At 41.7% G+C, this 27,642-nt stretch overlaps 1 protein-coding gene across 2 annotated transcripts in view; it reads right to left on the bottom strand.

The window, feature by feature from the left end:
• Positions 1 to 27,642, bottom strand: part of IMMP2L (inner mitochondrial membrane peptidase subunit 2) — a 1,207,428-nt gene that overhangs the window by 948,963 nt on the left and 230,823 nt on the right. The window lies entirely within an intron of this gene.

The raw sequence follows: 27,642 nt of genomic DNA, 5'->3' as shown, positions 1-27,642 counted from the left end.
AGGTGAAAGATTCTCTCTAACTTTGATATTTAATGAAAATATTATTTTAAGTTTTGTCACTGCACAATGTTTTACTACAAATTGCTGTAAGAATCTGAAACATTTCACTGTATTGTAGCAAATTTTTAAAATTGAATGGCAAGAATCATAAAATAGAACCATGTCAAAGCTGTGAAATCATAAAAAGAAGTGTATTTAATCATAAAATGGAAACATGCCAAACATGAGAAATCATAAAATGAAAGCATGCCAAACATGAGAAATAAAATATGGAAAGTGCCAAACATGAGAAATCATAAAATTAAAGCATGCCAAAACTGGCAAATCATACAGTGCATCCGGAAAGTATTCACAGCACGTCACTTTTTCCACATTTTGTTATGTTACAGCCTTATTTCAAAATGGAATAAATTAATTTTTGTCCTCAAAAATCTACACACAATACCCCATAATGACAACATGTGAAAAGTTTTTTTTTGAGATTTTTGCAAATTTAATATAAAAAAAAAAAACACTAAGAAATCACATGTACATAAGTATTCACGGCCTTTGCCATGAAGCTCAAAATTGAGCTCAGGTGCATCCTGTTTCCACTTATCATCCTTGAGATGTTCCTACAGCTTAATTGGAGTCCACCTGTGGTAAAATTCAGTTGGTAAGACATGATTTTGAAAGGCATACACCTGTCTATATAAGGTCCCACACTTGACAGTGCATGTCAGAGCACAAACCAAGCATGAAATCCAAGGAATTGTCTGTAGACCTCCAAGACAGGATTGTCTTGAGGCACAAATCTGGGAAGGGTACAGAAAAATATCTGCTGCTTTGAAGGTTCCAATGAGCACAGTGGCCTCCATCATCTATAAATGGAAAAAGTTCAGAACCACCAGGACTCTTCCTAGAGTTGGCCGTCCGTCTAAACTGAGCGATTGGGGGAGAAGGGTCCTAGTCAGGGAGGTGACCAAGAACCTGATGGTCACTCTGTCAGAGATACAGCATTCCTCTGTGGAAAGACAAGAACCTTACAGAAAAACAAGCATCCCTGCAGCAATCTATCAATCAGGCCTGTATGGTAGAGTGGCCGTACGGAAGCCAATCCTTAGTAAAAAGTACATGGCAGCCCGTCTGGAGTTTGCCAAAATGCACCTGAAGGACTCTCAGACCATGACAGACAAAGATTGAACTCTGGCGTGAATGACAGGTGTTCTGTTTGGAGGAAACCAGGCACCTCTCATCACCAGGCCAATACCATCCCTACAGTGAAGCATGGTGGTGGCAGAATCATGCTGTGGGGATGATTTTCAGTGGCAGGAACTGGGAGAGTCGTCAGGATAGAGGGAAAGATGAATGCAGCAATGTACACAGAAATCCTGGATGAAAACCTGCTCCAGAGTGCTTTTGACCTCATACTGGGGCGACGGTTCATCTTTCAGCAGGACAACGATCCTAAGCACACAGCCAAGATGTCAAAGGAGTGGCTTCAGGACAACTCTGTGAATGTCCTTGAGTGGCCCAGCCAGACCCCAGACTTGAATCCGATTGAACATCTCTGGAGAGATCTGAAAATGGCAGTGCATCAACGCTTCCTATCCAACCTGATGGAGCTTGAGAGGTGCTGTAAAGAGGAATGGGCGACACTGCCCAAATATAGGTGTGCCAAGCTTGTGGCATCATATTCAAAAAGACTTGAGGCTGTAATTGCTGTCAAAAGTGCATCAACAAAGTATTGAGCAATGGCTGTGAATACTTATGTACATGTGATTTCCTAAGTTTTTTTTTTTTATTATTATTAAATTTGCAAAAATCTCAAAAAAACTTTTTACACGTTGTCATTATGGGGTATTGTGTGTAGAATTTTGAGGAGAAAAATTAATTTATTCCACTTTGGAATAAGGCTGTAACATAACAAAATGTGGAAAAAGTGACGCGCTGTGAATACTTTCCGTTCCAGATGCGCTGTATAATGGAAATATGATAGTGCTGGGAAATCATAACATAAAAATGTGGCAGTCCTGGGTAGTTATAAAATGAAAATGAGACAGTGCTGGGAAATCAAAGTGGAAGTGTGACAGTGCTAGAAAATTGAAAAACTGGAAGCATGCTAATGTTGATGAAACTTATAACACAATTTGTTAAAAACATTGTGTGTTTTGGTGTTATTAAATGCAGGTCTCAGAAAAAAATAAAAGCAAATGCTAATTTTCAGATGCAGACATACAGTATGATTTCTAAAGTGAGAGGACAGTTTAAGTTTTGTTTGTTTTCCATAATGTCTATGTTCACACCATCGGGGTTTAAGTGCAGTGGCTGCAAGGGGTGGAGCCTAAATAAGGGGCGTAGCTAAAGCCCAGAACAGCTAGCTCACAACCTGGCTTTCAGGGGCTGCATCAGCTGCAGACCTTATGAGCCAAAGTGGGCTGCAGTGACAGCAGGGGAGTGGCTTCCCATGGGAAGCACACTCTCTGCTTTTGCAGACTGGACTGGCAGTCCCAAGGGGGAGAAAACATTCTCCCCTGGGACTGCCTGTCTGGCTGTGAACAGCATGGAGTGCTACCAATAAGAAGTCACTACCACTGCTAGCCTAGGCAACCCCTTCAGGTTCGCACTCAAATTTCCAAATGAAAAACTAAATTTATTATATAATTATATTAATGTCTTTATGTACATTTTTATATCTGTTTACATATTGTTACTTATATATCATTAAACATATTCATTGCCTTCTTTGGCATTGAAATTTCAGAACACTTAATCCACATTGAAGTTTATATCTAGAAGATAATTAAAATGGTAAAAAAAAAGTCTACATTGTAATGAAATATTAAATAGTGGAAATTTTAATTAGTCAATAAAGCTACTGATAGCAAACATTATTAGCCTCAGATGCATGCTAGAAACCTCATAGCACCTGAAGAAAACATAATTACTATCAATAACCATGAAGCTGATTAAGGATTTTATTGCCATTGTAAAACTTCTAAGAACTTCTCCTCAACGTAAAATGTCTCTTGGTGATCTGAGCTTGCCAAACAATAGATGTGACTATGATATTTGTTTATACTTGCCCTTGAGGATAAGCAACCTACTTAACTGCTATAGTAAAGTTCAAGCTACTGTAGATGCTTCAAGTAAATGTCATAATAAGACAGAGTTACATAAAACCATGATGCCCCCAAGACTGAAAGGTGTTCTGAACCTGTCAGCATTCCCAGAGAGACAATCCATATTTACTTCAATCACAAAAGTATGATTAGCGGTCATCTATTTGGTGGGCTAAGTAAACTAAATGTTGGATGAATGTCAAGTTTATTCACAGATTCAACAGCCATTAACAATAAAGGAAAAAAATGTGGTACAAGATATATAGTCTGTGTTTCAATAGGTCATTGAATCCGAAAGTGATCATCTTTATTTGTAAAAACACCAAACAAAGGCCCTCATTCAGACCCACTCGCGAGCGGCTGTCCGCTCGCAAGTGGGTCGATGGTCTGCACTGCACATGCACACGACGGAGGGAGCTCCGTCGTGCGCATGCGCGAGACGCGACAAGCGAAGGACTTTCCTTCGCTCGTAGTGTCTCATCAAAGGGGGCGTGCTGTCGATGTTGACTGACAGCACGCCCCCTTTGGTGGGCGGGCCGGGGGCGTGCCTGCCAGACGGAGGCGTTCCCAAGGGAATGCCTACCGTCTGAAGCCGGCCCCACTGACATCACTAGTGATGTCAGTGGGAGTGATTTTGGCTCTGATAGAGCCAAAATCACTCCTGGCCTTGCAGTTGAAAAACTCAACCGCAGGCTGTTGCTCACAGTGGCGATGGTCGCGATGGTCAAGACCATCGCGACCGTCATCCTGCACGCTCGTATATGCTGTGGGTGGTGACCCACAGCTGTACGAGCGTCCAGGAGGATGCTCCATATTAATGGAGGTGGGCCCTGATTCAGAGCGAGCGCTCTGGTCAGAGCGTCCGGCTCTGAATCAGGGCCAAACTTCATTATCTGTGCAGTTTTCCTTAGACAAGAACATAAATGACCTACAAATGTTTTTTCAAACACTTTCCCTTAGAATGCATACTGTATATAACATGCTATTTATGAGTACTGTCACCACCAAGTGCAAACTGTGTGCAGCATTAAAGTGATTTAGAATAGGGAGTGTTGATTTCTATGAGGAACAGGAACAAGTCTACAACTCAGCTAACATTTATAGAGAACCAAGGAAAGAACCATGACTGGCAAGATCTAGGGTTCACATTCAGTGGGTGATTTCTCCATAACAGGTTCATACATAGGGAGGTTTATAGTTGTTTGGCGGTATGTTCCAATACACACTGCTCTATACAGGAAGGGAGAGCTTATTGCAACAAGCAGTAGTGAATGCAGCATTGTCCGTGTATTTGATGTAGATCAGAAGGGACTGGAGAATGGCCTAGCACGGGATCCAGTCAGGATGCCGGATGTCAGTATACTGACGCCCTTCAGAATGCCGACATCAGCATCCCAAAGGAATCAAGATACAGACATCAGTATCCCAACCGCCGGCATCCCGAAGGCAAGTATGCAAGTTACGGTTAGCACTAGGCCGGGGATGGGGGGTTAGATTTAGGGACCTGCCAGGGTGTGTTAGGGTAAGGCTGTGGGGAGGGGGGGTTAGTAATAGGCACTACCCCCCGGTGGTGCCTAACCCTAGGGTTAGGCACCACCCAAGGAGGATTAGGTTTAGGGTGCAGTAAGGGTGGGTTAGGTTTAGGCACCACCGGGGGGAGGTAAGGGTTAGGCACCACCGGGAGGAAGTTAGGGGGGAGAGGGGGAGGGTTAGGCTACTTACCAGCCTGTCGGGATTTGCAACATCGGGATGCCGCTGTTGGTCTTCTGGCCGCCAGCATCCCGTCCAATGGTAAATCATACCGATTCCGCTAGCACTAGCTTAAATGATAACGATGACTCTCGCACAATAGTTATCTCTAATCTGGTGATCTGGAAATCCCCTCTAGAAATCTTGAGTTTGACAGTATATATTAAGCAATGCACATCGACCATGTGGTTGAACAAAACATGGGCCTAAAAAAGCTACAGTAGAAGAAAGTTTGGAGAATCACCAATATAACTGGTTATTCCTGGTGCTGAAGATTTAAATTGTGATAATTGAAAATCCCAAAACCTGCTACATGTGAACAGGGCACTTGCTAGATGTGCAAATGTACAAAAATGAAAATAGAATCACTGCACTAGTAAGAAACCAACATCAATGTATATGTTTATTGAAGTGTGCAAGGAGGCTTCTAATTAGAATAACAGTTATTTTTAAGAACAAAAATATCTTGAGACTAAAGGAATTTCATATGCCTGGCAGAGTTTAAACTTCTAGGCTAGGGTCAGGATATATTTAGTGGCAGAATTTTAAATTGTTAAAAGTTGGCTCCTTTATAGGGGATGTTTTGAGGGAGGGAGTTATTGTTGTAGGTTGTTTATAATAATGTTTTCCAACTGGGAGGTCTCTTGTCTCTTTGGAAGTTGTCCAGAGAAAGTACAGTTTTTGCTGTATATTGATTCTCTTGCTCTTTTTGTTCTTCTCTTACTTCTTTTCTTTGTTTCTTCCTGTATTCTTGTTTCTGTCTTGGTTTTCTCCTTTGGATTCTGTTTTTTTCCTTTTCCTTTTTTTCAAGGCCATCTGGGAATCAGTGCTGGGTCAGGGTCCCTGGGCTGGGCCTCACCTGTGGGTGTTTGGCATTTCCCAGCTGGGACCCTCCACTGGAGGTGGCACTAGCTCTGACAATATTTCTGAACCAGCCACAGCACTGATTGCTAGCAGTAGATCACTCTACAGGGGGAAGGGGTGCAGGCATATAGTGGGGCTTGCTTCCTGGCCTGCATCATCTACAGCTGTGGAATGGGAGTATGTGAATCAGTTTCCTCCCTTCAGATTTTGCTTGGGGGAATAGGGAGCACAGGGCTGCAGGAGCTCTAAGTGTGAAAGTCCACCCATCTCAATTCTCAACTTCTAGTTGGGCATGGTAGTGTCTCCCTCCACTGGGGCTACATCTGCAGTTGCAGTGCAGGATGCAGGCACCCATTTTAAACCATTCCCCCATGCTCCTGCCCAAGCGTTGTTGGTCTTGATGACAGTATTGACACTGTTGGTGTCACTGGTCATCATGTCTCTGGCACCTGCTGTTGGGGGCTTGGAGGAGAGGTCTGGTGCCACTTGCTGTACAAGGAATGGGTCAGCAGTTTACCCCGTAATTTATGTAAGCCTTTGTGCTGGCTCTGCATGATCTGTTGCCTTCTACTGTGAGGGTGTCTATCACTGTGTTAGCATGGTACTTGCTTTGATGGCAGCGACCCTGTGCAAGAAAAGCCAGGAAGCCATAAATGCTCTGTCTCCCCTACCTTGTCTTGTAGGTGCTTCTGAAGAATGTGGAGATGGTTTGCCATTCCAAGGATCGCCTGCATGCAGTCTTATTGGGAAGAGTTAGCCAATCATTCATGCGAGTCCAGTACTAATCAAGACTGGGGTTTGAGCATGAAGGCGTGTCTGGATCCTCCCTGGGTAGCGTCATCCAGGTGTGGTCCCATAGCCGCATACTCTGCTCAAGGGTCATTTCAAGAGAGGAAGGGAGCCCTTGTGCAGTCTTCGTCTGGGGCCCCCTCCTCTCTCAATCTCCGACGGCCAGCTTGTGAATTGTGCTTAAACACATCACCGTCAGATACTGAATGCCAAAGGACTGCCTGAGAATCAGTTGATCCATCTATTGGTAAAGTTTTTGCTGCTTAATATACCTTATCTGGGACAAGAGAAGAGAGTCAAAATACCAATATAGATTATTACAGGATTGAATTTAATTTGATAGACCATCTTTTTTGTGTTTTATCTATATGTGCATATATTACAGTACATGCCTTTATGAGCACTTTATGAGATACGTACCTGCACAGGTGTGCAGATTTTAGCATATTAAATAAATATTTGTTTACTTTAAACCTCCCATCATCTATTTTTATGCTTAGCGCTGGTTTTATATAGGTTTTCTATTGTTAGATATTCTGTATGTTATTAAAAATAACTGCAAATTTAAATAAAAGCATTCATGCATTCCATGACCAAAAGTAGCCATTGACATATTTCTCTAACCAGCAGACTGATTCTATTTTTACTTTTATAAATAAGAAGCCAGGCTAGTCCAGCTAGTATGTACATTGTATACCCTTGTACAGTAAGATAACATAACACTTATTGCTGTAGAATAAGAAATACACATTCTTTAGGAAAGAGATAAGAAAACAAGGAATATTTCATATACTGTAAACCAATAACCAGAATGTGAAACATAAATTTTACATCACATATCATGGGTGTGTAATATTATGTACATACACATACAGACAGGAGTAAATATAAACACTACATGGAAAAGCTACATTATGCATACAATCTAAACAACATTGTAGTTGCCCTGCAATCAAGAACATCACATGTTTAAGAAATTCATCAGTCCAGTTGAATCTTTTGATTTGCTAACACTATGTATTCACTGTACTGTTAAATAGGGATGGCTAATAGTGGGCAGTCCATAGATAGTCCCCATCGATGGCTCCACTGGTCATCACCATCAATGGCAAAAAAACATCTATGGTGAACGATCGATGGTTTGCAACCCTAGATGGTCACCGCTACATGGTGGCCCATGGGCCAATCGGAATTTGGAGTGGGTCTAAGCTCCATGCCCGGGCAACCACTGGATCCTAGTCTGCTGATGGCAGAGAACTATTGGATCTCTGCGATTAATGTCAAAACCATCAGCCATCAATAGTTAACAACTGATGAATGTTAACGCTCGATGTTTGATGGTCATCCCTACTGCTAAACTGCCGAAACATCCAGGAACCACTTGCAATTAAACCAGAATCCAGAGGATGCAGGGTTAACAGCTCTGTTGGCCATGTCTTCCTGCTCAACACCATCAGTATCTCTTTTTTACCACTGGGAAAACAAGCTAAAGTATAAAGAGCAAGTATAAAGTATAAAGATCAAGATACAGACAAGAAAAAAAACTCCATGATCAATATTAAGAAAAAAAATTAAATATTTAAGATGTATGTTAAATGTTCCTGCATCATACACAATGGTAAAATACAGTATTTATAAACATCTGTAATTAATACCTATATAAATTGTCAGTTCTGATCACATCGGTGAGAATATCAGAACACACAGTATAAACTTAGCTGCTAATCAATCTTAAACATCCAGTGTGAGAAATTGCTTGTAATCAACTTCTAGTGAATAGTTTTTATTTTATCCTTTTTGTGTCTGTCAGTCGGAGTGAGTGTTGGGTGTTTTTTTTTTTGTGGAGACTTTTTTCCTGACTTTAAACTATGATGAACTAAAAAAATTAAAAAAATGTATTTTATTTTTACAAGTTTTATTTTATTTTCTGAAACATCGTAGAGAAAAGTCTTTATTTAATTAAGTGAACAAGAATTTGTTAAGTATATTCTTCAATTAAAGTATTAAAAATTGTATGTATTATTGACTTTTATGGTTTGTCCAGGTACACAGATGATTTTTTTTTTTTGCTGTGCTCTTAAATCACAACCAGCCCCAATATTGGGAATATATAAAGATGTGCCTTGTCTTTGTGTTATACTTGATACCTCTTATCCTAAATCAAACTGAAAGAAAGTGGTTATTTTTTTCTACTTAAAACATTGCTGAGTTCCAGTCTACTCTTTTACCCAATATGCTGTTGGCATTTAAATCCATCTCTGATAAGGTCAGTTTCTACCCTCAGTCTCTTGAGGTCCGTATGACGGTTATTCACAAGGAGGGTAAGAATGCAGCCTTATGTTCCAGTTATAGGCAGATATTATCCTGAATACAGATGTCAAAATTTTTCACCAAACTTATTGCAAATGGGCTTAAGACTCTCCTTCCCGGGTTAATACACTCGGACCAGTTTGGTTTTGTCCCGGGCCACGAGGCTCGAGACAACACCACTGGCTGTTTATGAGGGGTATACTGGAGCACATGGGGTTGGGCCCTACCTCTTTACATATAATTTTGAACTTATACACTTTGCCTATGGCCAGCATAAAGATTAATGGTTCCCTCTCAGCCTTGGTACGGATTACCAATGGCACCTGATAGAGCTGTCCATTCTCATATTTATTATGTATGAAGGCTCTAGCCCAGGTGATCCGGTTAAACTCTGAAATGTCAAGGCTTACCATGGGTAACCGTGAATATAAATTTGCTTTATTTTGATCATTTTAACTAATTGATCTGTGTCTATTGCCAAACTAATGCACAAATTTCATGAATTCGGCCTCCTCTCAAATTTCAAAATGACTCTAAATTTATTATGGTCAACATCACCCACGGTGGTGGAAGGTCTGAAGGTTTCTTTCCCCTTCTCCTGGTATCCCTAGAGTATTTAATACTTAGGGATTCTATTAAACAGAGCTATGTCATGGTTATACTCTGTTAACTAAGATAAAAGTATATACTGCGCTCATCTTAAACAATGTGTGAACAGATTGTAATTTGCATAAATCTTTACTCGTACATGTTGTTAAGCTCAAAATGAAATATAATAAACAAATAAAACATCATAGATATTCCAGTTATAGGAAATAGAGTATATAGCAGTATATGCACACAACAAATTATATATACACACAAGCAATGTGTTCTCAATAGATTGATGCAGTAACAACCAGGATTAAGGGTGCTGTGACTCATAAAATGAGCAACCAAGTGTTAATTGTCATAAAAATCATTCATCCCAATGAATGGGGATAATCTGATAGGATAAGGTCCCAATATAGTGTAACGTGAATAGATGGTTACCAGGAGGGTGTAGGGGTTAAGAACTGCGGTGTCCCGCTTGACTTAAACCAAGTCAGTAGGTGAGCGCTGTCGTTGTCCATGGTGATCTTCATGGGGCAAGGAGTACGGCACTGCAGTGACAAGGGGGGGTTCTCTTGACTCAGTGTCTACCCCCGGGCACATGTGCCAGTGGTGCGCCTGAGTTACCAGATGACCACCGGCACTGTACACCAGAGGGGACAACTCCTGTCTGGGGAGGGGATGTTACTGTTATGGCTCCAGGGAACCAGTCGCAGTGCACCCCCTCCAAGGTAGACACTTATCTCCCTGGATCCCGTCAGCTCGCCGCTCCTTCCACTTTCTGGCTGGGTGTTCTCCGCATGTGCTCTTTCAACATTATAAAGGGATAAGTCTCTTCACCGACTGGTTATGTAAATTAGCCCACTGTGATTGGTCCTTCAGTTCTTGTGTCCTCATTGATTACCAAGCTTGTCTGTCTTGTCTTGTCAACAGCCGTTTGTTAGACGCTGATATTATGTTATGTGTAATCCTCTCTTTAATGCCAATAGAGGATGATGTAAAGGTATAGAATATAATTCACTAGAATATGGGGTAAAGATAAAGTATGGACTATTGATAGTAAATGGTATAGCGACAACCCTAGTAGAAATAGATAATGTACAGTAGGTTAACGGATGCACTGAGTGGATATATCTAAGAAATCAATAAAAACAAAATAAAAACAAAACAAAATAAATACATAAGATAAAACTCCATAAATCCATTGAGAAGCCATTGCGTGTGTGTATATATAATTTGTTGTGTGCATATACTGCCATATACTCTATTTCCTACAGTTGGAATATCTATGATGTTTTGTTTTATTTTTATTTAATTTTGAGTTTAACAACAAGTATGAGTAAAGATTTATGCAATCTGTTCGCACATTTTTTAAGCTGAGTGCAGTATATACCTTTTTCTTGAATAACGTTAATAGAGTCAGCTATCCTATACAGCAGCTCGCTGATTACACTATTAACAATCTAGCTCAGTGCACAGGTGCATCTGATATTTCTGTACTACAAAAGATGACACGGTAGCAGCAGCAAGAGATTAAAGATGGGATTACTAGAACTCAGAATAGGACAAGATAGGGCAGACACTGCATTCGCAGGACTCACTACCCATACCCCACCTAGGCACAATAGTGACACTTTGTGCAATACATTTTTGCAGCTGGAAAAACTCATTACAAAAGAGACACAGTTATGGTGGGACACTCACACACTGAAATGGTACACTGATAAGATAAAGGTTTATGCATTAAGAAAATACCCACTCATTATCAAGAACATACAGACTTCATGAAAGGGTAGAATTACATTCTCACAGAATGTTCATGCAAACTCATTCAGCAATTCATTGGCAGTCATTCCAAACAACTTCAAGCTCTAGATACAGAGATCAAAGCACTAGATCACCTATTAGACCCATACAAAGAAGATAGAGAGTTCATAACCTTATCAAACCTCATGACAAATAGATTTATAAAAGGAGAAGAAATATTGATTGCTAATAAGAAAAACAAAATATTGAGGTGCAAGTTCGAGATTAAGAAACCCCCATTCAAAACACACAAACAACAGAGCTTAAAAACCAATAATATAAAAAATTGTAGTGCCCCCCAATAGGGTACCGAATTATAATATACCCATATACAAAAGCTTAAACCTTACATATCAGAAATATATGTCCAGATTACATAGTGCCAACAAGTTTAAGAGTCAACCAACATATACAGTGTCAGAACATTTAGAGTGAACTATCTACCTACAATTCAGAGTCAGAAGTATCTTTTTCAATACATGAATTAGAAGAAGACACGCAATACTAACACCTAGAGAAAGGTTCGGTAAATAGTTACAGACACACAGAAGTCCACAATTTAAAGATGGATAAACCCTACACATCCACCCATGAGGCAATTCCTCAACTATGTGCTTGTGCTTACCAACTATCAGTTTTTAAGAGGAACACCTCCAACAAATAACTGACACCCACAGAAGTGCACAATACAACTCCAAAAGGTAGGCAAAGGGAATCTAGAGGCACAAGATGGGGATGCAGGGGAGGAGAAAAAAAACAAAGAAACAACACTGACCAAACTCACTCAACCTGGGCAAGGCATCTTCAATCTGAGTGATGCCCCATTATCAGATGACCACCTTAGATTATTAGACAAATGATTAAAGTTTGCACCTGCAAAGAATATCAACAAATTCCAAACATATCTAGACCTACACGGGTTCACAAGAAAAACTTACGTTAAAGAAATACTTTGCCACAACACCACCAGCGGAGATCAATAATGAGATCACCACAAACCAAAATAAACTTACCAACCTAAGACCCCATTCTACCCCAGCCATATGAAAGGTTCGCACATAGAAACATTCACAAGAATGGTAAAAAGAGACATTGAAAAAAAATGTAAACACTCATAACAATCTGACAAACAAAGAAAGAATTGCATTACAAGAATTACAAGATAATCATTCCATTATCATAAAGCCTGCGGACAAAGGTGGGGGGATCATAGTCCTGAACAAGTCAGATTACACAGAAGAGGCAAAAAGACTTTTAGAGGATCAGACAACATACAAGAAATTGAACCATGACCCCACCGTACAATTTACAAAAGAACTAAATATCCACTTACAGAAAGGAATTCATACAGGAGTGTTCACTAGCCAGGAACATAAGTTCATAGAAACACAACATACCATAATCCTAGTTTTCTACTGCCTGCCTAAGGTACACAAGAACCCATCCAAACCACCAGGAAGACCATTATTATCAGGCATAGGATCACTTACCTCCAATTTATCAGAATACCTTGATACAAAAACCACCTTACGTCCTCAAACAAACTGCCTATCTGGGAGACACTACCCATATTCTCAATATTCTACATAGCATCCAGTGGGATGACCAACTATGGCTAGTTACTACAGACATTATGTCCCTTTCAGTCATCGATCATGAGCAAGGTATCATGAGATATCACGTAGAACAGAGCAAGTCGATCACAGAAACACAACAAGAGTTCATTCTTGAAAGTATCAGTTCCATTTTGAAACATAATTATGTTTGTTTAATGACCAATTCTACCTTCAAACTATGGGTACTGCAATGGGTATGAGATTTGCCCCAAGCTATGCCAACTTATTTATGAGTTGCTTGAAAGACCATAACATCTGGTGTGATCATGAGTTTGAGGCAAATCTCTTGCTCTGGAAGAGATACATCGATGATGCATTCTTCATTTGGCGGGGAGAGGAAAACACCTTAAAAGATTTTATATCAACCATCAACAACAATAGGAATCATCTGCATTTCACCACCAACTTCAGTAAAATGAAGGTCGAGTTTCTGGATTTGAATAGATTTATAAAAGAAGGCAAGATACATACAAACACATTCAGAAAGACAGTAGATGTAAATAGCTATATTTTATCTACAAGCTGGCACCATCCCAGCTGGCACAAAACAATCCCCAAAAGACAATTCCTAAGACTCAGAAGGAAATGTTTGAAACTAGATGACTATAGAATACAAGGACAAGAATAAGTGACACAATTTCTGGAGAGAAAATACGACAGGACATTGGTATAACAAGCTTTTGACGAGGCAGAGTGCCACATAAGAAACAATCTAGTTAGCTATAAGGAGAAAGATCATGACATAGAGAGACAAGCGATATTGTTCATAACACAATACTCCAAGCAGGCAAAATAGATACAACTCATCCTGAGAAAACAATGGCCTATATTACTTGAGGACGAATTATTATCAGATCACTTACCACTGAAACCTTAAGTGGTCTATAGAAAAGCACCAGATATCAGGCAGAAAATAGTGAATTACCACATTCCTCCTAAAAAATCAAGACAAACCACTATTGACAATACAAATTCAAATATAGGATTCCACCACTGTGGTACTTTGTTGGGTTATGTCAATACTGGATACCGGAGCACCAAGCCCACTACTTCCTTTAGATTCAGCAATATCAGGAACAGTGGTCGAAGTGGGAATTTTGAAGTGGGGGTATGGAGGAATACTGTGTGCATGCGCTTGAAGGCGCGCCACAAAAATGGGCATGCCCATGCATCAGGAGGGGTGGGACATGTCACAAAGGGGTGTGGCCACTCAAAACAGGTCATGTCAGCATTCATTTATAACTCCCTCCTTCCATCTCTCACCCTTTTCACTCCCTCCTTCCATTTCTCATCCTCTCACTCCCTCCCCTGTCTTTGTAACCTCCTGCATCTCTCAGTCCCTGCTTCCTTTTCTTCCTTTGTACATATAAGAAAAAACCACATAGGCCCCCACAGGAAATAAAAAAAACACATAGGCTTTGCATAAAAAAACACACACTGGCACCTAAAAGAAAACAAACAAACAGATAGGCCCCCACAGGAAATAAATAAAACTCATATGGGAGAATTCAATTGTTCTGGGTGGCATCTATGCTAATAGATCTCCAATGGAGCAATTCAATTGCAGCTCCTTCGGGCACCCATTACTGTGGGAGACACGTTTATTTTTGCAGCCTCCAGAGGTGGCAAGAAGAAATGTGTGAAAAGTCTGTGAATTGGATGCCGAAACAGCAGTTTGGGTGCTGAAGCCATAACTTTAGATGGGTTTAGCCGCTATGTGTGGCTAAACCCAGCGCTTCAAAAGTAATGGGCGCCCGAACAATCGAATTGCTCCGTTGGGTGCACATTACTTTAAACACCCGGAGGAACTAAATTCCCCCCATGGGTTTTGCATAAAAAAAAAAAAACACATACATTAGCACAGATAAGAAAAGAAAGACAGACATAGACACCCACAGGAAAAAAAAAACACACACATAAGAGGCGATTCAATTCAGCGCGCTTGTAAGTCCGATTAAAGTCAGAGAATGTCAGTTAACGCAACTTACTGACATTCTCCGACTAAAGTGTCTGTCACGAGGCTGGCAAACAGTGCCAACTTGAATAGCTCCAGGAGCACCTAAAGTGCATATAAATAATTATCAAATTACATCAGGTGAATATAACTGAGCAAATTGCTATCAACAATCAAGCAACATGGAATAATACTACATCTGCTGAAGAATGGAGTACAGGGGTAAACAAATCATCTAAACCAAAAGAATCACTCTAGACTCATCCAACTATCTGGATAAGTTACCCAAGTCATATAAAAAATATCATAAACTGGAATTAATAGTGTAAAATTACCCTTCCCATGAGTCTGACTGCAGAGCCAAATTCCAATCTGTGTGTTACCAGGCAATCATAACACAAAGCAAGATGTAAACAGGAATGTCTAGGACTACTGACAATATAAGCCCAATACTAGCCCCAGGGCCGTAACTAGTGTAGTGTGACCAGTGCCATGGCACAGGGCACCGCAGGACAGGGGGCGCTGTTTGGGCCTGACACTTTTCCTGTTTATTATCATTCTCACTTGTAGCTTCCTCTTCTGTTATCCCCAGCATCTCCTGGCCTCCCCTATCTCTTCCCTGACCCTTCCCCATGAGGTCATGGTGTTTTTTCAGGTGCACTACCTTATGTTCCTATTTAAAAAATGTGGAGGGTGGGGCCAATGCTCTGTCTGGCACAGGGCATCAAAATGTCTAGTTGCAGCTCTGACTAGCCCTAGTGTCTCCAGTGGCAGCCCACACTCCAACCGGGAGGTAACAGAGGGGTGACAAAACCGACACATGGTAATGTTGCGTGTTATGGGAGTGTCACTAAAAGTTGCTGCATACATGAGATGCATGCCCATTCGCATAGGTGGCCACAGATGGAGATACTGTACCTGCCATGGGGTTGGAGCAAGATTTGATGGTGCAACTGATGCTGTGCCAATGGTGCAGTGAAAGAAGCACTTTATCGAAATGCAGCATTTTAAGACACTGCCAGAGGGCATCTCAGTCCTGGTAGGAACATTCAGATGCACATTTGTACACAGAGAAAGGGCTTTGAAGCGCAACCAGGTCTGCATCCACCTCTAAATCAGCTCCTAACTCCTCTAACCGCCTTGCATTCTTATTATTATGATACAAGTTGTGTACATTATGTGTGTACAGTATGTTGACATCTTTGTTGCTGCATCTTTTGATGCATCATGTTAACGCTTGCTACCAGCTGGTTTATAAGTACAAGCATACCCTGGGTGCTTCTGCAGCAGGAAAAACACTGGTTGCTGAAGCCTAGTAAAAGACATTGTCAATATTTAGTTTAAACTAATGTATATCATGTATTCTGGTCCACTCCATACCTCAACTACAAAGTGTTCCTCTTCTCCACTCGTAATCCTCTAGTTCCTCATTCAGTGGTGGGAGGACTGTTCATTGCACTCTGTCAGCATCGGAGGAGGCAGAGCCAGCTAAGGGACACTTCAGCACCAGCTAAGAGGTGGAGCCGTGCACCTGCACGCTGTGCATTTGAGTCATACTTGGCACTTAACACAGCGGCAGCTCAGCTCCACTCCAATCAGCAATTCTGCTGACTCAAATGGAAAATCGTAGTAACCTATCTCTGGTCTGGAATCTGCTTGCTCCTCCCGCTATCATCAGCTTACGCCCCGCGGATCGGGAGTCAGGACAAGGTGCATCAAGGGGGCACTTAAACACTGCACCCTGTTTTTCAAATGTTAGGCAAACTTTTTTTCTATTTCCAGGTGTTTATTAACTGACATCCCTGGGTGTGGTCCTGTCTCTTTAAGGCAGGACCCAGTTTCATGTGTAAAATTTATGCAAGCTTGAGCCAAAGGTGGCAGATCAAGTTCATTTATCTGATAATCAGTGTTGGGACTGGCCAGATGGGAATGACCGTGAAGCGGTGGTCAGCTTAACAAATTATTGCAATATTTTGGGACCAACATTCCCTATGTTTAAAGGAGTTGCAGTTTGAAAAGCATGTGAGTGCCGAGTTTGTATGATATATATATATAAAAAATATCACCACCCAGTGCATCCGTTCACCTACATTATCTATTTCTACTGGGGTTGTAGCTATACTATTTTAGGGGTGTGCACGGGCCACTTTTCGTGTTTTCTGTTTTGGTTTTGGATCTGGATCTTTCTTCGTGTTTTGGATCTGGATTGGTTTTGCCAAAACCACCCTTCCGTGTTTTGGGTTCTGGGTTTTGTGTTTTGGATCTGTATTTTTTTGAAAAAAAGCATAAAAACAGCTAAAATCACAGAATTTGAGGGTTTTCTGCTCCTATGCTATTAACCTCAATAACCTTAATTTCCACTCATTTCTAGTCTATTCTGAACACCTCACACCTCACAATAGTGTTTTTATGTCCAAAAGGTTGCACCGAGGTAGCAGGATGACTATGCTAAGCGACACGAGTGGGCGGCACAAACACGTGGCCCATCTAGGAGTGACACTGCAGTGGCAGACAGGATGGCATTTTGAAAAACTAGGCCCCAAACAGTACATAATGCAAAGAAAAAAAAGAGGTGCAAGATGGAATTATCCTTGGGCCCTCCCACCCACCCTTATGTTGTATAAACAGGACATGCACACTTTAACAAACCAATCATTTCAGCGCCAGGGTCTGCCACACGACTGTGGCTGAAATGATTGGTTCGTTTGGGCCCCCACAAAACAAGCTGGCAATTAATCTGTCCCTGCACAAACTGGCTCTACGGAGGCAAGATGTCGTCCTCATCCTCCTCATCCACCGATTCCTCACCCTCTTCAGTGTTGTGTACATCCTCATCCTCACAGAGTATTAACTCGTCCCCGCTGGAATCCACCACCACAAGTCCCTCTGTAAGTTCTGGAGGCTGGTCTACCTGGAAGAGTTGACAATTCATTTTTATGAACATCATCTTCTCCACATTTTGTGGAAGCAACCTCCTACGCCTTTCGCTGACAAGGTTCCTGGCTGCACTAAACACTCTTTCGGACTACACACTGGTGGGGGTCAACTCAGGTAAAATAGAGACAGTTTGTACAGGGGCCTCCAAATTGCCTCTTTTTCCTGCCAGTACAGGTACAGACTGTCTGACATGCCTACTTGGATGCTGTCACCGATGTAATCCTCCACCATTCTGTCAATGGTGACAGTATCATATGCAGTGACAGTAGACATGTCAGAAATTGTTGCCAGGTCCTTCAGTCCAGACCAGATGCCCAAACTTGGTCCTGCCTGCCGTGCATCACCGCCAGCAGGTTGCTTAGGATACCTAAGTTTTTTCCAGGCAGCCCCAGTTGCGGGAGAAAATGAAGGAGCTGTTGACGTGTCACGTTCCGCTTCAGCTGACAGTGTTTTCACCAGCAGGTCTTTGCACCTCTGCATGCTTGTGTCGGCCGGAAAGAGACACACCACATAGGCTTTAAACCTAGGATCGAGCACGGTGGCCAAAATTTAGTGGTCTGATTTCAACAGATTGACCACCCTTGAATCCTGGCAAAGCGAATGAAGGGCTTCATCCACAAGTCCCACATGCCGAGCGGAATCGCTCCGTCTTAGCTCCTCCTTCACTTTCTCCAGCTGCTTCTGCAAAAGCCTGATGAGGGGAATGACCTGACTCAAGCTGGCAGTGTCTGAACTGACTTCACGTGTGGCAAGTTCGAAGGGCTGGAGAACCTTGCACAACACGGAAATCATTCTCCACTGCGCTTGAGTCAGGTGCATACCCCCTCCTTTGCCTATGTCATAGGTGGATGTATAGGCTTGAATGGCCTTTTGCTGCTCCTCCATCCTCTGAAGCATATAGAGGGTTGAGTTCCACCGCATCACAACCTCTTGCTTCAGGTGATGGCGGGGCAGGTTCAAGAGTGTTTGCTGGCACTCCAGTCTTTGGCACGCAGCCGCTGAATGGCGAAAGTGGCCAGACATTTTTCGGGCCACCCAAAGTGTCTCCTGCACGCCCCTGTCGCTTTTCAGAAAATTCTGCACCACCAAGTTTATTGTGTGAGCAAAACATGGGATGTGCTGGAATTTGCCCAGATGTAATGCCCACACAATATTGGTGGCATTGTCAGATATCACAAATCCCCAGGAGAGTCTAAGTGGGGTAAGCCACTGGGCGATGATTTCCCTCAGTTTCTCTAAGAGGTTGTCGGCAGTGTGCCTCTTACTGAAACCGGTGATACACAGCGTAGCCTGCCTTGGAACGAGCTGGCGTTTCTGAGATGCTGCTACTGGTGATGCTGCTGTTGTTGCTGCATAGGGTGATACATCTACCCAGTGGACTGTCACAGTCATATAGTCCTTAGTCTGCTCTGTTCCACTTGTCCACATGTCCGTGGTTAAGTGGACATTGGGTACAACCGCATTTTTCAGGACACTGAGGACACTTTTTCTGACGTTTCTGTACAGTCTCAGTATCACCTGCCTAGTGAAGTGGAATCTAGATGGGATTTGGAACTGGGGACACACTACCTCCATCAATTGTCTAAATCCCACTGCACTAATGGCGGATACCGGACGCACGTCTAACACCAACATAGCAGTCAAGGCCACAGTTATACGTTTTGCTTCAAGATGACTGCTGTCGTACTTCATCCTCCTCGCTAAGGACCGTTGGAGGGTCAATTGTTTAGTAAAAGTAGTGGTGTTCCTACTTTCTCTCTGGGATGAACGACCCCAGCAGCAGCGGCAGCAGTGGCAGCAGTAGGCATAGCAATGCAGGATCCTCCGGAGGAATCCTGGATAGGAGAGTCAGTCATGCCAGTGACATGGCCTGCAGGACTACTTCCGATCCTGGCTAAGGAGGAAATTGACGAGGAGGGAGTTGACGGTGTGGTTTGCAGGTGCTTGGATACAACAGGACAAAGGGATTTAGGTGTCCCTGGACTGCTTACAGTCTTAGCCAAAGTTTCTGAACTGACAGTAACTTTTTATGAACGTGCTGCAGGTGACGTATAAGGGAGGATATTCCTAGGTGGTTAACGTCCCAACCCTTACTTATTTCACCTTTACATATGGTACATATGGCAAGACAGTTGTTGTAAAGATTTAGATAGAAATATTGTCAGACCAAAGAGGTGGAATGTCTGGTCTTCTGCCCAGGCATTACCGTGATGGGCTTTTTCATCCCACAGACAACAACTGTCTCCCCTGGAGCCTGATTTAAACAAACCACATCACCATCAGAATCCTCCTCGCCAACTTCCTCCTCAGCGCCAGCTACACCAGTATCCTCATCCTGTTGTACTTCAACATTGACATCTTCAATTTGCATATCAGCAAGTGGACTGTGGGTGCTCCTTTCAGCACTTGCAGAGGGCGTGCAAATGGTGGAAAGAGCCACCTCTTTCCGTCCAGTGCTGGGAAGGTCAGGCATCGCAACCGCCACCACACTTGGACTCTCCTTGGGGATTTGTGATATCTTCTTTGAATGCACAGTTCTTCGCTGTGCTTTTGCCAGCTTAACTTGTTTGATTTTTTTAGCGGGATGAGGGCTTCCATCGTCATGTGAAGCTGAACAACTAGTCATGAACATAGGGATAGACCTTAGCCGTTCCTTGCCACTCCGTGTCGTAAATGGCATATTGGCAAGTTTACGTTTCTCCTCAGATGATTTAAATGTTTCTTTTAAGGTCATTTTCCTGAACTTTGTCATTTGGGATTGTATATGCCCTCTACTATGACTTTGGGCATCGGCCTTGGCAGACGACGTTGATGGCATGTTATCGTCTATGTCATGACTAGTGGCAGCAGCTTCAGCACTAGGAGGAAGTGGTTCTTGCTCTTTCCCTATTTTATTTTTATCAGAGAAAGTTTGGTCCTCCATTTATGTTATATTGATTTATACATGCGGCTAAGGCACACACAAACACAGAAAATAATTTTTTATTATTGTTGGAGACTAGTGCACTTTGTGGGTTACACCACCCTTTAAGAAATGAGCCAGCCAGCTCTTTACTTTTGGGACACAGGCGCACGCTTGGCGCTGCTCCTTTGTTGATGCACGTGCAGCTACAGTGCACACAATTCACAAAGACAGAAAAAAAAAGAGGAATTTTTTATTTTTTGTGGAGCGCACTTTGAGGGTTACACCACCCTTTAACACACAGACGCACGCTTGGCGCTGCTACTTTGAGGATGCACGTACAGTGCACACAATTCACAAACACAGAAAAAAAAAAATTTTGGGAGTGCACTTTGGGGGTTACAGCACCCTTTAACGGATGAGCCAGCCGGCCCTTTACTTATGACACAGGCGCACGTTTGGTGCTACTTTGTTGATGCACGTGCGGCTACTGCGCACACAATTCACAAACAAATATATTTTTTTATTTTTTTTGGAGTGCACTTTGGGGGTTACAGCACCCTTTAACAGACAAGCCAGCCGGCCCTTTACTTATGGGACACAGGCGCACGCTTGGCGCTGCTCCTTTGTTGATAACCATGCGGCCACAGTGCACACAATTCACAAACACAGAAATTAATTTTTTATTTTGTTTGGAGTACACTTTGGGGGTTACAGCAGTCTTGTGAAGCTGTAATGAATTGCAGGTTGAAGTGAATTTGCAGGCTGTAGTAAATTGCAGACTGAAGTGAATGGATAATGTCCAGGGTATTAGCAAGTGGAGGCAGGGTGCAGGGTAACAGCTGACACAGGTACTCAGGTAAGGAAGAGGCAATAGGAGGAGGCAGAGGGTTCCAGCAGGGTATTGAGCAGGTCAGGTTAGCAGGCTAAGGCAAAGATCCAACAGGCAGTAAGTGAGAACAGGAACTCTCTCTCAGCGGCGGCTGAAAAACACGTTGCACTGGCAATGAAAGAGAGCTCTCAACTCCCTTAAATACCCAGTGCTCCACTGTGACAGGCCAGAGAGAGCATGTGACCGACCAGGATAGGGCGATTAGATCACATGGCTAGAGGCAAGATGGCGACGCCCATGCTGGAGTGGATGGAAACACCGCCAGACCAAACAAGCCCAGAGTGACAACATGCCCGCACAGGATCACACAAAACCAATGCTCCCCGCCAGGCACCAGCACCACGTCAGACGCCCTCCGCCATAGTGACCTCACAGGTAATACCCGCCGACCGCTATGCCGAGAAACTCTGGTCGTGTTTTTGGGCTGCCAGGGATGGATGTGCTTCCGGCTACCAGTAAGAAAGTGCAGATGGAGAGCCAGGGCATTGCTCCAGTGGGTGGACTGAAGGGGAGCAGTGCAACAAAATGGGTTGGCCCAGCTATGACGCACTCAGTGTCATCGCCATCACGAGGCCCAAGAATTCCCGGACACCACTAGTCTGCGATTAGGCAATCGCCAGACAGCAATGCTGATTTCCGGACTGTTCATAGGAATCTCGGACTCAGGTGGTCAAATATATATATACACACATATATATACGATACACATGGTGTAGGCACTCCTATAGCAATAGGCATGCTCGCCGTGGTGCACACTTGAATGGGTAAGCAGCAAAGAAGGTAGGTGTCACTCTCCGGACTTCAATAAATCACAGCCAAATGGAAGTCACTGGGTTAATGTTTTCAGTTTATTATAAAATTTAAGCATGTGCTCCCATCACCAAACATTACATACAAATTAAGAAACAACACAAACTGCAACAAAAACAATGGCATCAGGACACATACTAAATTATATCAAAAGTATAAACACAACCCTGGTTGAACAGCAGCCACTCTAGCATAAAAAAGAAAAAATGAAAAAATTATCATGAAGAGAAAATAATAATAGCAAAAAGTCAATCATGTAGAAATATTATAACAATCAGCTTAAGTCACTGTAGGAAATCACTAAGTGAATTATATACATTGGATGCCCTTTGGGACTACTGTATCCAGATAATGGATCTACCAAGCTTCTTTCTTTAGGAGCATAGTATCTCGGTTACCTCCATGACGCGTTTCATCATGGACTCAGTCAGAGCCCTCTGAAGAAGTCCATGATGAAATGCGTTAAGGTGGGGCTTCTGTGACGTGATTTCCAGAGACTCCCGGCTATCTCCCCAGCATGTCCAGACCTGACGTGGTCCGACCGGCAGCGGCCTGCTAGCAGTGTCCAACAATGGGGTGTGTGAGCCCAAAGGTATCCTAGGACAGCGCCTGGAGTATGTCCGGTGGAGTATTTTATACACATCACGTGGTAACCAGTCCACACTGTTGATTTTAAGGTACGGGTGGCACTGTAGCACCGGCGTGTGTACCTAGCAACATTGTGTCAAAATAAAATTGTTTTTATCCGCACCATGGAGTGCTCTCCTCTCATTTTATATTGACAGATTTATGGACCTGGCATCCGGTCATTTCCAAAAGAGAGCTGCAGTCCTTGAACAATTATACATCCAGGACCTGGTGTTCTTAAGTACATTGAAACCAATTTTGGTCCTTTCTGCTTGACTTAAGTGAGACTAAAATATTTAATTCACAGTGCATGATTTATATATGCGCAATTTCTGAAGTATATATATATATATATATATATATATATATATATAAACATATATATTAGCAAGGTTGGGGAACTGGTACCATCTTCTGGGGTAGATGGCACTGTGCAGCAGCTGAGAATTCACACAAAGTCCACTGGTCTGGTGCAACTGGCCTCCACCAGTTTTATTAAGCAATACAAACAAAATAAACAGAAATAAACTCCTTGCCATCTGGCACTAGGTATACAGAAGTGATCCTTGCTCTCTAATAAACAAAGTATAAGAAGGTTTTTCCAGGTTTAGTTTACCTGCTTTCATAAACCTGATTCTCTCACAGAGACACGATAGACTGTCCTTTCCCCAGGCAGTGTTTCCCTGTAGTGATCAGCCTCACAGCACTAAAAAAAACAGCCACACAGCTGAAAACCCTAATTAGCCTCCTGTGAAGCTAATGACCCAAAAAACTCCTAACACAAACACCTTCCTGAGGTTTCAAAAGACATAGGTCAGGAATCTAGGGCAAATATACCTGCCTTCCACTATGATGCCAGTGACCTTGTCACAATGTATATATTAGCAGCAGGTCCAGCACTCGTGGCTCAGATCTTCAATGCAGCAACAAAAACATTAAGATTTCAGTGTATTGTATTTTTCATGGCACCCCTAAGTTTAAGTTTGTTATTGAGAAATTCTGTAAAAAAGCTAGTAAAATAGTAAAGTGAAGTAAACTGTGTTTACTTGTCATGCTTAGGTTCAGTTATGTGGTGGGGGACAGGTTTGCACTTCTGTTTGTTCACATATTTATATTACATTAACCATAAATAATTTTTATTTGGTGCTGGACCACCAACCTGAGGCACCCCTCTGCAAGTGTCCCAAGACACCCTAGGGTGCCACGGCACACAGTTTGGGAACCACTGTCCTAAGCCATTCTATCTGATCATGCCCCTCTACACAGTTCCCACAGACAATATGTGTTCTTTTTCTACACGCATAAAAAAAAAAAATCTAACCAACATTGCTATGTGACTGGATCATACAGCCAACCAAGTACTTATTACTTTTGTAATCTTGCTGGACGAATATGTAGGACTTCATTTCATGTAGTAAACAAGTGTTATCATGTAGCTTGTAAGTAGAGCCTTCTTACCTCTTTGTTTGTACCCAGTCTCATTTACTACTGTGTCTGTTCCAAATTGTAATCTACTACAAAAACTAGAGCAATATAAATTGATGATGATATTAACATTGATAATAATAATATTTTGTCTCCAATGTACTTTTATAACTTTCTATCTAGTCTTACTGTTTCTCTATTTGCCCTATTAACAAGTGTGTAAATTGCTATTTATCCACAATGCTTCCCATTTTGTATCTGCATTTGCTCTTCTCACCATCTTCTTAACTATCTCTTGCTATTCTTTATCTGCAGCATAACCTATACAGTTCTTCTTTGTCTGTTCCTATATGCAGCCAGCTAACAATACAACAGAATCAACAGAAGCACCCTAATGATTTGCATTATCATTACGACTGGCAGCCCTTACAGTAAATGTCTAACCTTTCATGTGCACACTTAGTAAATTTGTTAAGTACACATTGGACATTATGATGTCAGAGTCAGGGGACACAATCACTAAACAGCCAGCAAAAAAAGTAAATGAATGTAGAAAAACAGTGATGCGGTGCTTTATGAGGCAGTAATACAACACAGCCAACTCCACATAAAACATCATTTTACACATATTGTATGTATAATACAGTATATTTACATCGAGAATTGGAAAAGGGTTCTCTGGAAATATCTCATTAATCAATCATCCAAATACATATAAGGGGCCTATCCACTAGGCGACCTGTAAGACTGAACGTCTAGCGTTCAGACCTTCAGGTCACTGAGGAGCGGTGCCCGCACTAAACGGCGTTCACTGAACGTCATTCAGTGCAGGAGTCTTACCTCCTATCTCTGAACATGCCGAACCTGACGAGCGTCGTCAGGTTGACGGGCATGTTCAGTAGATAGTCGGGATCGGCAAGGACCCAGATGTGCACACGCATCGCTGGTCCTTGCCGGCTATCCAGTACACGACTTTGTGAACAATGCGACCAAAAGCTCCTGGTTTTGGTCGGATTGTTCACAAAGTCGTGTAATGGATAGGCCCCTTTAGGGTACTCTACTTATTACCTTGGGCTGGACACAATCTATTTGTAGCAATTCCATCAGCAAAGCTCTATGAAAAGTCTATGGATGGTTACATTGCAGAAAAACTTAATGTAACGGTATATAGAAGACCCCCCAACATCTATTTTCTACATGTGGGAACATTTTTGATTAGGATGGATATGCCCATCTTTTACATTTTAAAGTGGTATGCAGAGTCAGAAATTATTTCCAGAAAATATGCTAAGAATTAAATGGTAGTGAATGCGGTAATTTATTCCTTAAGGAAAAAATGCATAATGTGTTTTGATGACTGTTTTCTTCTGATGCTCTTTGCTTTTGAATGTGTTGGATATGCAAATGTTTCCAGCTTGCAGGTTGTCATTATATATAGAGATATGCATGAGGATTGGTCAACTACTGCTTTCCACAATATCGGAGACAAATCCAGCATCACAAAACTATGCATATAATCAAAGCTTTGCCAATTTAACTATAAATAACTCACAATAAAGGCTATATTTCAAATTCCAAAATACTGTACTACAAACTATATGGTGCTGACACTTCATAATGATACTGTCTAAAAAGCAATTTTGTAATAACAGTAAGCAAAATCAAGACATAATAAGCCTTTCCTATTAATCCAAATCTAAACCAATAAGCACATTAGGAAACTGGGGGAGGGAGTGTGGGTGAATTTAGAAATGGTCAGAAATACTGCTAAAAACGGTCAATCAAGTAGAAATGATACAGGATGTCACAGTAGTGATGTTGAGGAAGGAAAATCTGTCAACAAGAAGAAAGACATCTGCAGATACAGAATGCCAGTGTGCTAAGGATGGTTACTCCACTTATTGATACTGATGAGTGAAGTGCATGGTAAAGCTATCAGAGAGCACTGCTGCGTTACAGGAACCAGCATCTTCATGCTTTGTTGTACAGCCATAAATAGATAGATAGATAAAATCTGGCATTTGGGTTTAGTAATACAATTTAATATATGAATATGCCTAGAATGTAGTGAATGCATTTATAAAGGAATTGCATACATTTTCATATAAAATTCTAGTACCACAATTGATAATTAAATGAGAATCAATCCTTAATTTAACCTTCTTTTGGAAATATATAAATAAAGTGTTTGGATTTGCTCTAGCCCACAGGTTCTCAAACTCGGTCCTCAGGACCCCAAACAGTACATGTTTTCCAGGTGTCCTCACAGAATCGCAAGTGAAATAATTAGCGCCACCTGTGGATCTTTTATAATGTCTCAGTGAGTAACGAGTACCCCTTTGCACCTGCTGGGCGACCTGGAAAACGTGTCCTGTGTGGGGACCAAGTTTGATCAACGCTTGCTCTAGAGCATTTACTTACACTGAAGAATAAATAAAACATATTTAGTGTTCTCCCAAAAAAATTTTGCCAGCCGGGTGGCATCAAGAAGTAGTCGGGTGGGGGCATTCGCAATACTGAAATGTTGAAATCCTGACCTTATATTGATTTAAAGTTGAGATTAACATTTTAAATATTAATTCTCCTCTTCTTAGAGGTCCAGTTGTCTGCAGCTTTTTAATAATCAAAGTCTTTAGGATCTGGTCCCTCTAGTGAAATCAGCATCAGGTTATTTAGTGTGCTCTGCTTCATGTGATTCCTTAAACAGGTTTTAATTTGTTTTAGAGTAGAAAATCCTCTTCCATATTCGCTGTGTTTATAGGTATAGTCAGTACTTTTGCTAAAGTTGGAAAACATTCTTTGAGCTCAGTTGTCGTTGAAAATGTATGCATTATTTGTTTTGAATCTAGATTTTTGTAGGACTCTAGTCAAACAATTTTGATGCAACAGCCCATCTAGTTTACTATTTTCATAGTTTAAGATTGCAGGACCTCCATTTTTAGAATAATGCTCCAAAAATTCTCACCAAAAAAAAAATCATGGCTATCTGTATTGAAAACTCTTGAAAAACAAGATATGATTGGCATACCTGGAAATCTTGCTTCTAGGTGGTTAACAACTGTGTCTATGTATTTACCATATATTTTGGTCTTAAAAGCAGTAGCATTAGCATCAGAACAATTTACTTAAAGCTCTGACCATTCACCAGCTAGATGTAGACAGAGAATTTTAAAGTGAGTAGCAGGTGTGTCTTTCAATTTGATAATGCATAGTTTTGTAGCTTTTAAGATAGGGTCTATTTCTGTTAAATGAACATCTTGTCTTTGCAA

The sequence above is a fragment of the Taudactylus pleione genome, unplaced genomic scaffold, assembly GCF_031769625.1.
Source record: "Taudactylus pleione unplaced genomic scaffold, aTauple2 ptg000041l, whole genome shotgun sequence".
In the NCBI taxonomy this organism is placed as follows: domain Eukaryota; kingdom Metazoa; phylum Chordata; class Amphibia; order Anura; family Myobatrachidae; genus Taudactylus; species Taudactylus pleione.
This window is presented reverse-complemented; position numbering and strand designations above follow the sequence as displayed.